Here is an 11,531-nt window from a genome sequence, read left to right on the forward strand (position 1 = left end):
ATTTTTGATGGCTCAACAGTTTGCCAAAAAATTGTTTTTCTCGCTTGACGTTTCGAAATATTATTTTCTTTTGAAAAATTTTCAACTTGAGCTTTAAATTCCTTTGAATTCAATTTTATTACTTTGTTGATTGCTTTAACATCTGTTTTAACACCTTCGTGTTTTATAAACATATTTTCAACTTTTGATTTTACAACCCATACTCTTTTTGATTTTTGATGTTGAAATTTATATGAATTCTTTGTAAGATTGTTTTGAACTGTACTTTGATTTGAAAAGAATCCTTCATTTGATGTTTGCATATTATCTTCCTCAATCATCTTTTTGAATTCAAGCTTTAGGTTTTCAACATTACCTATTGTTACGAAGACTTGATTTGGGAAGAAAACATCATCAGTGCATTTGAAAATTGGATAAACAACAGTATTCGATTCAAGATAATGAGCACCTTTTTCAATAAGAATTTTCTCAAATTCTTGTGTATTCAAACAGACTTGATCAACAACCACTCGAGGAATTTCAATTTCTTCCGACCTTTGAATAGGCTTCGAATTTGTATTTTCTTCCTCATTGTCACTATCATCAGAATGACTTTCATGTATTTCCACAAATTCCATATCACAAACTTTCGAAGTTGAGGGTTTATCAGTTTCAATTTTTATTAATAAATTTTCACATTTGTCTTTCCCTTTAAATGAATTTGCTACATTTATGACAGACAATTGAGAACAATCTACATCTTCTAAATCACTAACTTCACTAATATTATCAGAATTATCTTCAATATCAGCAATATTAGTTTCACAATTAGATGTAGAATTCTCAGTCTTTTTCAAAATTCGAAGTTGTTCTGATTTAGATAAGGTTTCATTTACAATTTTTACTAAATCATTAGCATCAAGATAGTCTTCGACTTTAGCAATACCATATCTAAACCTATCATCTGGAATTTTGTTGAAATCAGAAATTTCTTTTTCGCAATCATATGAAATACTATCAACCTTAGCTCTATCAAAAGCTAAAAATGGTAGTAATTTTCTATGTTGTTCCTTACTTATCTCACACGAATGATGTAACTCGGTTAATTTTCCATATAATCTTTTTTCTGAATTACAGAAAATATCTCTTTGTGCTAACAACAAATTTACTTCTTTTGCTAATTTTTCTCTATCATCCATAATATTTGAAACTTGCAATTCTAAGTAATCAATTCTAGTGACTTTTGAATCCAACATTTTTCTTGTCTCTAGTAAAAGATCACTTAACTTTTTCGCTTCATTGCTAGCAGACACAACGATTGAATCAAAGTAAGTAACAGTTTCATCAAAAGATACTAACTCAGAATTATATGCAGAAACTGGAATGTTAAAAGATTCAAGAATGTTACATACCTTGGTAGTCATGGGTGACCTGTCAGTATACTTCGAAACGAAGCATTGCCCACACACTTCATCAGTATGTTTATCATCTAAATCCTCTTCCATCTTTGCATACATAGCTCCATGAGTTGGATTTTTCATCTCTTCATCATCTGAACCCGAAGACCATATTTGATATGTGCCATCTGATTCAGTTTCTCCATAAGCCACCAATGACAAATTCTTTGTTTTCTTCTTTACTTCCTCCAGTTTCTCAGTGTAGTATGCTTCATCTTTTGTTTTATTTTTCTTTTCTTCTTTCTTCCTCAACAAGCAATCTACTGCCAAATGATTTGCTCCATAGCAATAATGGCAATTAATCCATGTATCACCTTTCAACATCATCTTCATTTTCTCCATTTCATTCTTCGAATCTGTCTTCATTTCTTTCTTCTTTTCATCCAGTTTGTTTTTGTTCTCAAAACTACTCTTCGAATCTGATGACTTCTTTGGATTAAAAGGTTTATTAAAAAATTTATTTACTCTGTTGTTTGAGTAAAATGCAACAGCCTCATCATCAGAATTCATTAGAAAACCTTCTTCTTCATCAGACTTTGATTTTTCATTCTCTCTTTCTGAGACCTTCAAAACTAGTGCCAACGGTCCACCAAGACTTGATTTTGCTTCCTCAGCTATTTCATTAACTTCATTTTCATGAGATTTTAATTGATTGTACAAGTCATTCAAAGTCGAAGTATCAAAGCTCTGTTGATTTTTCACCATCATACTCACACTCCTCCACTCCTTTCGAAGTCCCATTACAAATATCAAATTGTACTCCATTGGTGACCTGATTATACTATAACGATTACAACGATAGATTAGCTCGTTGAACCTATCATAGTATGTTTCAATAGACTCATTTTCTTTTTGTCTGAAATCTTTGAGTTCCACCAGGCATTGTTTCATAGATGTGATCTTCGTCTTTTCACTTCCTTGAAATTTGTCTTTGAGATTGTTCCAAATTTCTTTAGTTGTTTTGCATGATCTGACATAATTATACACAACAGGAGGCAACGCACCTCTTAATTCCCTCATGCATTTCTTCTCCAGTCGTTTTAGACGATCGGTTTGATTATCAACATCTGAACTACTTGAAGACATTCCAATTGACTGAACTTGTGCAGGTCGATTGACTTCTCCTGTGATGCATTTCCATAATTCTTCATCCAATCTATTTAAGTAATCTTCCATCCTATCTGCCCACTGATCATAATATTCTGGAATAAGCATTGGAATTTTTGTGGATGATCCAAGCAAATGAGAAAATGATGTCATCGAATTCAAATTGAATGACGCCATTGTTGTACGGACAAAAACTTTAAGATGATACAAAAACTTTTGAGAAAATTGAAATCAAATTGTATAATTCAATTCAGAATCACACAACGAACACTCGATTTACAAATATTTTTGCAGAATCAAATCCTAGATTGAGATCAGAAAGAATTTTTCAATTCAAAAAGGACAGAAACCTTTTGAATCAAACAGTATATTCAAAAACCTTTTTGATCATACGAAAATCAGATCACAGAAAGGATTCCTACTCTGATACCAATTGATAAGATTTGTAATCGAGTTTAAAGAAACAATTCATGTAAGAATTCAGAAAGCAGAAAAACGATGAACACGAGAGTAAATATAATCTTGGTTCAGCTCATATTATGCTCTTGTTTTTACGGAGTAGAAAGAATATTCTGTAAAGTCTTAGAGAAAAGTTTCTACTCACTTAGTACATACCCCTATTTATAGGAGTACAAAAGCATAACAAAAATACTAAGGACTAGACATTAAGACTATTCATTATAATGCCTTAGTAAAAATAATAATACTTCTGAAATCTTCATACGAAGACTAAAGACCCTTCGTAACAACTAACACTTCGACATATTACAACATTTAAACCCTAACAATAACGTATGGAGTCATCATGTGAGCCCTATTTCGTTGACGATTCCGAGACGTAATCATCCTAAGGGGAGATAATTGTAATGCCCGTAGATCCGGGCTACTCAATTTAGAGATAATAGGGGTCAAAAATGACTTTTCGACAAAAGATTTTTTGAGAACAAATAATCTTAACCAAGTTCTAGAATATGTCTCAAGGGTTCGATACATATAAAGAACGCCGAAATACAAGTTATAACGAAGAAGTTATGGCCTGTCGAAGTTTTTCGGCAAAACCGGCATGGCACCGGGAGACGTAAAAAGTGAATTTATGATAGAAGAATTTTTAGCCTTATTGATCTAAACCAAAGTTGTATAGTATGTTAAACCAATAAAATCCATAAAAAGAACGCCCAGATCTGACTTCGTATGAGGAAGTTATGCTTTTTTGAAGTTTCAACCTAGCAGTGTACAGCCCGAAACTCGAATTTTAGTTTGAGCGGTTTTTGGCTTACGCGACCTAAATGAGAGTTGAAGATCTCACTAATAGGAACTCAACGGTAAAAAGAAACACGAAAACGGAGTCCGTATGAAGGAGTTACGAATTCTTCGCGGTCATTTAGCAGTCTAATCTCCTCATACTGTTAAATTTAAGATTGGTCAAGAATTAGCCGACGGAGTCTAAATGAAAGTTGTAGATCTTGTTTTTAGCTACGTGTGAAAAAAAATAACATAAAAAACGGAGCTCGTATGCGAGAGTTATGATTTTTCTATGTTGGGAGGCTGTTGTGCGAAATCGGGTGATGTGGCGCAATCCTGGCCGTTGCTTCCTCCCCAAGGCTAGCCACCAGATGGTGACACCTGCCCTTGAACTCGACGAGTTTGAGGCCAACTCGATGAGTTTTTGGCTTTTCCATCCTATAAAAAGGGAATCGGGGCACCCTCATTTCTCACACCTTTCCCCACTTCTTTCTCTCTCTAACCCCCCCAAACCCCCCTAAAAGCCTAGGTAAACCCCCTAGCACCCGAAGAAGCCACGAGGCTCCCGGAGTCCCGAGAAAAAGGTTCTTTGAGTTCGGAAATGTTGCTCCGTGTAGAGCCCAGTTTTCTTTAAAATCCGCTGTAAGTGAGCTACGCTTACACAATTTTTAATATAGCTTTCAAATAATTATAGGAATGTTATTAGGTCCTTAAAATGATTATTTGGGCTATTATTATGAGTTATATTGAGTGTTATTTAGCGCTTATATAATAATAATAATACTTTTCAGACTATTAATTTGAGAGTATCGAAGCACTGTCCGAGTGCTGAGTCACCACCTTTCAGGTGAGTGCATAGTCCCTTTCATCTTACACATAGATATGAAGTATTTTAATATAAATGACATGCTATGTGTGCATATTGTCTGAATACTTGCTGTCTATGCTGGGTGAAAGATTTTTATACATGTTTTAAATGATTTAAACTATATATGTATTTTATATCTACAAAATGTGTTGGGTAAAACATGGGTAGATGAATAGTTGTTGTGTGACAACAAGATGAAAGACATCAATATTGATAGTGATCCAGTCATCTAGTGGAGTATAGATGATGACCATGGACGATACTAGACAGTCTAGTGGAATGCTAGCAGGCTCTTAACCTGTAGGTGTTTTTGAACTAGGTGCTCATTAGATATTTTTGAACTGAGTGTGCTCACTAGGCATTTTGAACTAAGTGTGTTCACTAGCTACTTTTGAACTAAGTGTTTACCAGATGTTTTGGACTACGTTTTCACCACCTATAATCTATAAGCCTTGGTAACGATGGACTTCGTGCCGATTCCTTAGGATGATCCTTGGGAATAAATAAACAAGGAATAGCTGATTCTTAGGGTAGATCCTTAAGACTAAAGAAGATAATGGGGATGGGTAATTGGCTTGATTGTTTGATTAATTAAACATAATAATTATATTATTGTGGGTTGAAAACCCTATGTACTCACAAGGTTTCCCAACCTGACCCACTCAGTTTATTTATATCACAGGTGTCGAAATGAAGTGACATTACATTGAGAGATTAAAGAGATGTAGATCACTAGTGTAAATAAATGTAAGTTCTATTTATGCTTATGTTTCTGTATTGACGATGACATCCCAAATGTTTTAAAACGAATTAAAAATACTTTTCTTCGGAAATGCTTTGATAACGTATTTATCATGTTTTACTGGGAACAAATTCCACAACATTTTTTTTAAAAGAAGTACTCTGATTTTTATAAAGCATAAACAAAATCGGTCTTTTTTGGTCGTGAAAAATGGGGATGTCACAGTGATCTCAGCACTTCCCACCTCATAACCGCCTCAATCTTGGCCAGATAGACCAATATCCCATTCTGGTTGACGAGGTATCCTAGGAACTGGAGCTCTCGTAACCAGAAATCACACTTGGAGAATTTGGCATAAACCCTCACCGATCTCAGAACTCCGAGGATCTCCCTCAAATGCTCCTCATGCTGCTCTCTGGATCTTGAATACACCAATATATCATCAATGAACACGATCACCGAACGATCCAACATCAGCCTGCACACCCTGTTCATGAGATCCATGAACTTCATCGGTGCATTGGTGAGCCCGAAAGGCATCACCACGAACTAGTAATGTCCATAACGAGTTCTGAACACCGTCTTCTGGATGTCCTCATCCCGCACTATCATCTGATGATATCCCGACCTCAGATCAATCTTGGAGAACCAAGACGCTCCCTACAACTGATCGAACAAATCGTCGATCCTCGGTAGTGGGTAACGGTTCTTAACCATCAACTTGTTCAACTCCCGGTAATCAATGCACATCCGGTGTGAACCATCCTTTTTCTTGACAGAAAGGATCGACGCTCCCCACGGTGAGCTACTTGGTCTAATAGACCCCTCCCCCAATAGCTCCTGAAGCTGCGAGGATAACTCCTGTATCTCTGGTGGCGTAAGGCGATAAGACGCCTTGGCGATAGGCGCTGCCCCCGGAACCAAATCGATGCGGAACTCAACGTGCCTCTCGGGAGGAACACAAGACAACTCCTCGGGAATAACATCCAGGAACTCGCGCACTTTCGTAACATCATCAATCGAACTCAGCCTATCAGCAGCCACTCTCGTATCCATCACATAGGCTACAAACCCACTGCAGCCCTGTTGTAAACTCTGTCTCGCTCTGGCAGCTGAACAAAATGCTGACCCAAAACGGGTACCCTCGCCGTAAATCATAAGAGCTCCCCCACTAGGGTCTCGTATGGTCACCAGCTGTCGCTCGCAGTCGATAACCGCTCCAAAACTGCTCAACCAGTCCATGCCCAAGATGAAACAAACATCTCCCATCGCAATCGGGACAAAATCAATCGGAAACTCAACGCGAAAATCTCGAGCACACATCCTCGAATCACATCAGTGGCATACACCGCTCGCTTGTCAGCTATGGAAACTTGTAGAGGTCGACTCAATGCCTCTCGTTGGGTACTGATGTGTTGACTAAATGCTAAAGACACAAATGACCGACTCGCACCCGAGTCAAATAACACCAAAGCAGGTACATAAATCACAAGAAAAGTATCCATGCATATCGCAATATAAGCACAATATGTCATAACTCAGCATAAAATAAAAGAAAGAATACATACCAGATACAACATCGGGCGTTGCGCGGACCTCCTCCGTTGTCAACTGGAAGGCTCTCCCGCGAGCCTTCGGTGCCTCGGCATTTACCGTCCGAACCTTAGTAACTCGGGCAGCAGGTGTAGATCCCTGTGTCGATCCTTGCCACAGTTGTGGGCACTAGGCCTTCCGATGGCCGGTCTGGTTGCAATGGAACAAATAATGAATCCCTGGGGACAATCCCTCGCATAGTATCCCTCCTTCCCACACTTCTAACACACCCCAGCTCTGCACACTCCCTCGTGGCTCTTGCCGCACTTCCCACAAGTGCGGACCTTCGGACCCCCAGATCTCGAATCAGCGGGCTTTGCTCGCTTGGCTGTCGGCTGCACCTGTGTCATTCACCTATCTCTCCTCTGAGACTCGGCCTCCTCCCTGACCTGAATCTCCAGCTCAATCTCTCTCTTTCGGGTATTTACCTGGAGCTCGACAAATGTCTAGTATGACGAGTTCGCCACGAACTCACGGATATCCCTCCTCAATATGCTCATGTATCGACTCATACGTGCCTACTCAATCGACACGTGCTCAGGGCAAAACAATGCCCTCTTATGAAACATCCTCGTAATCACTGTAACAGACTCAGTTCCCTGCTTGAGGGACAAGAACTCCTGGGCTAGACGTTCCCTCTCCACATGGGGAACATACTCATCTCGAAACATCGTGGTGAACCTCTCCCAGGTCACCGCAGTAAGCTCTACCGTAGTGAAGTCTGTCATCACAAACTTCCACCAGTCATTCACCCCCAAGCAAATCTGGTTCAGTGCAAATCGAACTCTCAAATGTTTCGGACATGAGCAAGTATAGAAACATCCCTCAATATCAGAAATCCATCTCATTGCAGCAATCGGATCCTGCGTCCCGTCGAACTCTAGTGGCTTCGTGTTGCTAATCTCTTGGTACAACAACGAGTCACCCCCATGCAGCCTCCCAGCAACAGCAGCATTAGTAAGAGCAGCGTAACGCTCATCAAAAGTCTCGATCAAAGTGTTCTTCATATACCCACACATCTCTGGTATCTCGGCTCGGATGGCAGCAACCACCTCCTCATGGATCAACCTGCAGATCTCATCATCACTAACATCACTGCCCTCAGGTGTATGGTGTGTACCAACCATGATGTCTCTCCGAAATACAACACAAAATATCAGAGATCTGCTCGAGCATACTCGCACTCGATAACTCAACCCTACTTGTCTCTTAGTGCCCTAAGGATTCTTACTTGGACTGCGCATAGATACGGTGTCTTCGATAGTACGGGCCTTTATACTACCGTCCACACCGCATCAGTATTCACCCTAATTCTTCCTCCTTGGATCACAGATCACAAGTACTCAATATCTTGCTAGCATAGGCTACCCTTCGGTAGACCTCTCATAAGCTCCTCACTGCTACCTACTCACTCTCAAGCATCTAATAGCAGCATAAATCTTCCTAGGCTAAGGCATCAAAAATCAGGCCACTCTAGTCCTAATACGAATACCTAGCCTACTCTAACATGCATATCATATCATAATCATATCTCATAATCCATAATGCAAGGGTATTTTAGGAAATCACCGTTCGGGTGCTGGCTGACCGTACACACTGCTTCCTCATGTTTTTCTCAAACTCTTTTACTTCTCTAGAAAAAAAAAATTGTTTATTTTATGAAAAACTTTCTCAAATCCTCAGTTTGAGTTCAGACACGCCTGAAGGTGCATCCGAATCCCTCAAACCAAGGCTCTGATACCAACTTGTAACGACGTAAATTTCAAAACAATTTTTCACTTTTTAATAATGCAGTTTCATTCATAAAAATTCCCAATTCTCAATGTATCTCCTAAAAAATCCATAAAATCACATCCCAAGATCAAATATATGAAACTCTGATAGTGTGTACTGGTCATGCCGGCGCGTTCCCGCGATCCTCACTGGTACCTAAAACACATCACACAAACACTGTAAGCACAAGGCTTAGTGAGTTCCCCAAAATACCACATACAACACAAACGCCACTCGAGGCTACAGTACGACGCTCCGGTCGATGTGTGTCAGTGGGACCCTCCAGTCCCGTAGCTCGTTGGACCCTCTATTCCGGTCATAGATCGTCGGACCCTTCGATCCAGTCTGTATCGTTGGACCCTTCGGTCCAGTCTATATCATTGGACCCACCGATCCGGTCTACACAACATACTGCATACATACAACCAAAATGCACATAATCTCAAACATACACATAGCATACAAGACCCTTCGGTCTACACATAATACCACTCGAGGTAGCATATAGTGAGAATACTCACCTCGGGTATCTCGGATAATCTCGCACACGAACACACTGGTCTAGCCCCCGCCTAAATACATAAACAACACTCTCAAATAAATAATGGCTCTTACAGGCCAGATTAAATACACTCCTACAATTCCACAGAAGGGTAAAAGACCATTTTACCCCTCCCTAACCCAAAAGTCCAAAGGTTAACCAAAACCCTAAAAGTCAACATAAGTCAACAGGAGGCAGTACGCGATGCGTACCTTCTCTGTACGTGGGGCGTACGCCGGCGAACCACAATTGGGGTCTAACCCCTTACGTTGCGTGTACTGAGAGTTACGCCCAACGTAAGTCTCAGTTTTAGCCTTTCCTTGGATTTTGGTTTTAAACGGTTAAGACGCTCATGTAACTTTCAGATCTGACTTTCCCTAAGCCTCTTTTCCCATAAAGTCGAAACCTTTAAGCCTTTGCACGGCTGTAAAGGTCCCTACACACTCTAAAACCATTCCTTCTTCCTCAAAAGGTCTAGATCTCATGCATGGCTCAATATTCACGTCCAAGATTGCATTTTTATGAACATACAACTCTTATAGTCCTGAAATGTGATAGATCTAGGCCAATGTAGACCATCTGCTCATAAAGTCTCCACCTTGGGACCAAAAACCCTAGAAATTGGTCCAAGAAGCACACAACACAAATGACAAGGAACGTTTTGAGCTTTTTACCTCAGAAAGAAGCTCCAACCTCTGAAAAAGATCGAATCTACTCTTGTCTACAAACTCCTAGCTTCCAAAATGGTCTCCTCTCCTCTATCACCACCTTAAAATGGCAGTTTGAAGCTTAGAACACAACAAACTAGCTAGAAACGAAGGAGGACTCTCTATTAGGGTTTCACTCTCTGAAATGGTGGCTGAGGACAAGGACTTAGCATTACTTTTATAGTACACAAGCCGAAGATTAGGGTTTAGATCTGGGCTCGCTACAACTAGCGTAACCCTGGGTACGCCCGCGTACCTAGGCGAGTCCGCGTCGAAATTAAGCGCGCGAGTACGTGCAGCGTACTTACTTGCATAACATTTCATTTTAGGGGCTTAACTTGACAACTTGGGAAAAGGAGAAGGATTTAAGAGACATACCTCAAGTCGGGATGTTACAAGAAGTCATTACACGAGGCGTAATTTGGTGTATGCTTAGCGTACTGCGTAGGGTTAAATGAGAATGCAAGGCCTCGTACGTGGGGCGTACGAATGGATTTAAGAAACCCTAATTTTAGGTGTTTGACACTATATAAGCACACTTATGGCTCATGAAACCCTTATTTCTCAACTTCCTCTTTCCTTATAGATTCATGCACGAAACCCTAAGACTCTCCTTTGTGGTTTGAGCTCATTGTGTCCATTTTGGTGTGTCTTGGTCCATAATCAACAAGTAGAAGCTTAGTGGAGGTGTTGGATCAAGGAAGAGCTTGCAGATCTTGCTTATCTGCTTCATTTCCAGCTTATTTGAGGTAAAAAGCTTTGATCTTGGTAACTAGAGGCTTAGATCTAGTCTATATGAGTTTTGGACCCTTTTTGGTCCCATGAATGAGATTTAAATGTTTGTCACGACTCCATGAGCTACGATTTGCCACTCTTGGTGTTTCTGAGTTTCAAGGCTCTTAAAGTTGGCACATTTAGGGTTTAGAATCACCCATGCATGAGATTGTGTCCTTTAAGTGAAAGTAAAGTTCTATATCTTGCAGTAGGGTTCTTATTGTTGTGTTTTGAGCATTCTAACACTCCTAAGGTGTTCATGCAACCCTAAATACCTTGGATCTATGTTTTCTCTATTATACATGCAAATATGAAGTTTCCAAGATAGTACCCTATACTAGCATACAAATATCATATACTTGGGTAATCAAATAGATAGAATACATACCTTTTTTTATGTAACTTGTCTTCATGAAGCTTGAGTGCCTAGTGCCCCAAGTGTGACACCTCAAATGGTTCACACAACACCGTGAACACTTGGAATAACCTTGAGAATAAGGATACTTTGGTTCTCTCTAGTGAAATCGGCCTTGCCCTTTTGTGTACACACACTAGTGCCAGTTTTACCAACCAAGGACATCTTTAAATAGTGTGGAGATTAGGGTTAAACCCTAATACCCATGACCTTTCATTTCATATGATCCATGGGTTAAACACTTCATGGACTATCCATGAAATCTTAGCCCAACCTAAATGAACTTGGCCCATCACACACGTATATCTTAGAGTCCGTATCTAATTAGTTCCT

The sequence above is a fragment of the Lactuca saligna genome, chromosome 2, assembly GCF_052625555.1.
Source record: "Lactuca saligna cultivar CGN05327 chromosome 2, ASM5262555v1, whole genome shotgun sequence".
Lineage (NCBI taxonomy): Eukaryota > Viridiplantae > Streptophyta > Magnoliopsida > Asterales > Asteraceae > Lactuca > Lactuca saligna.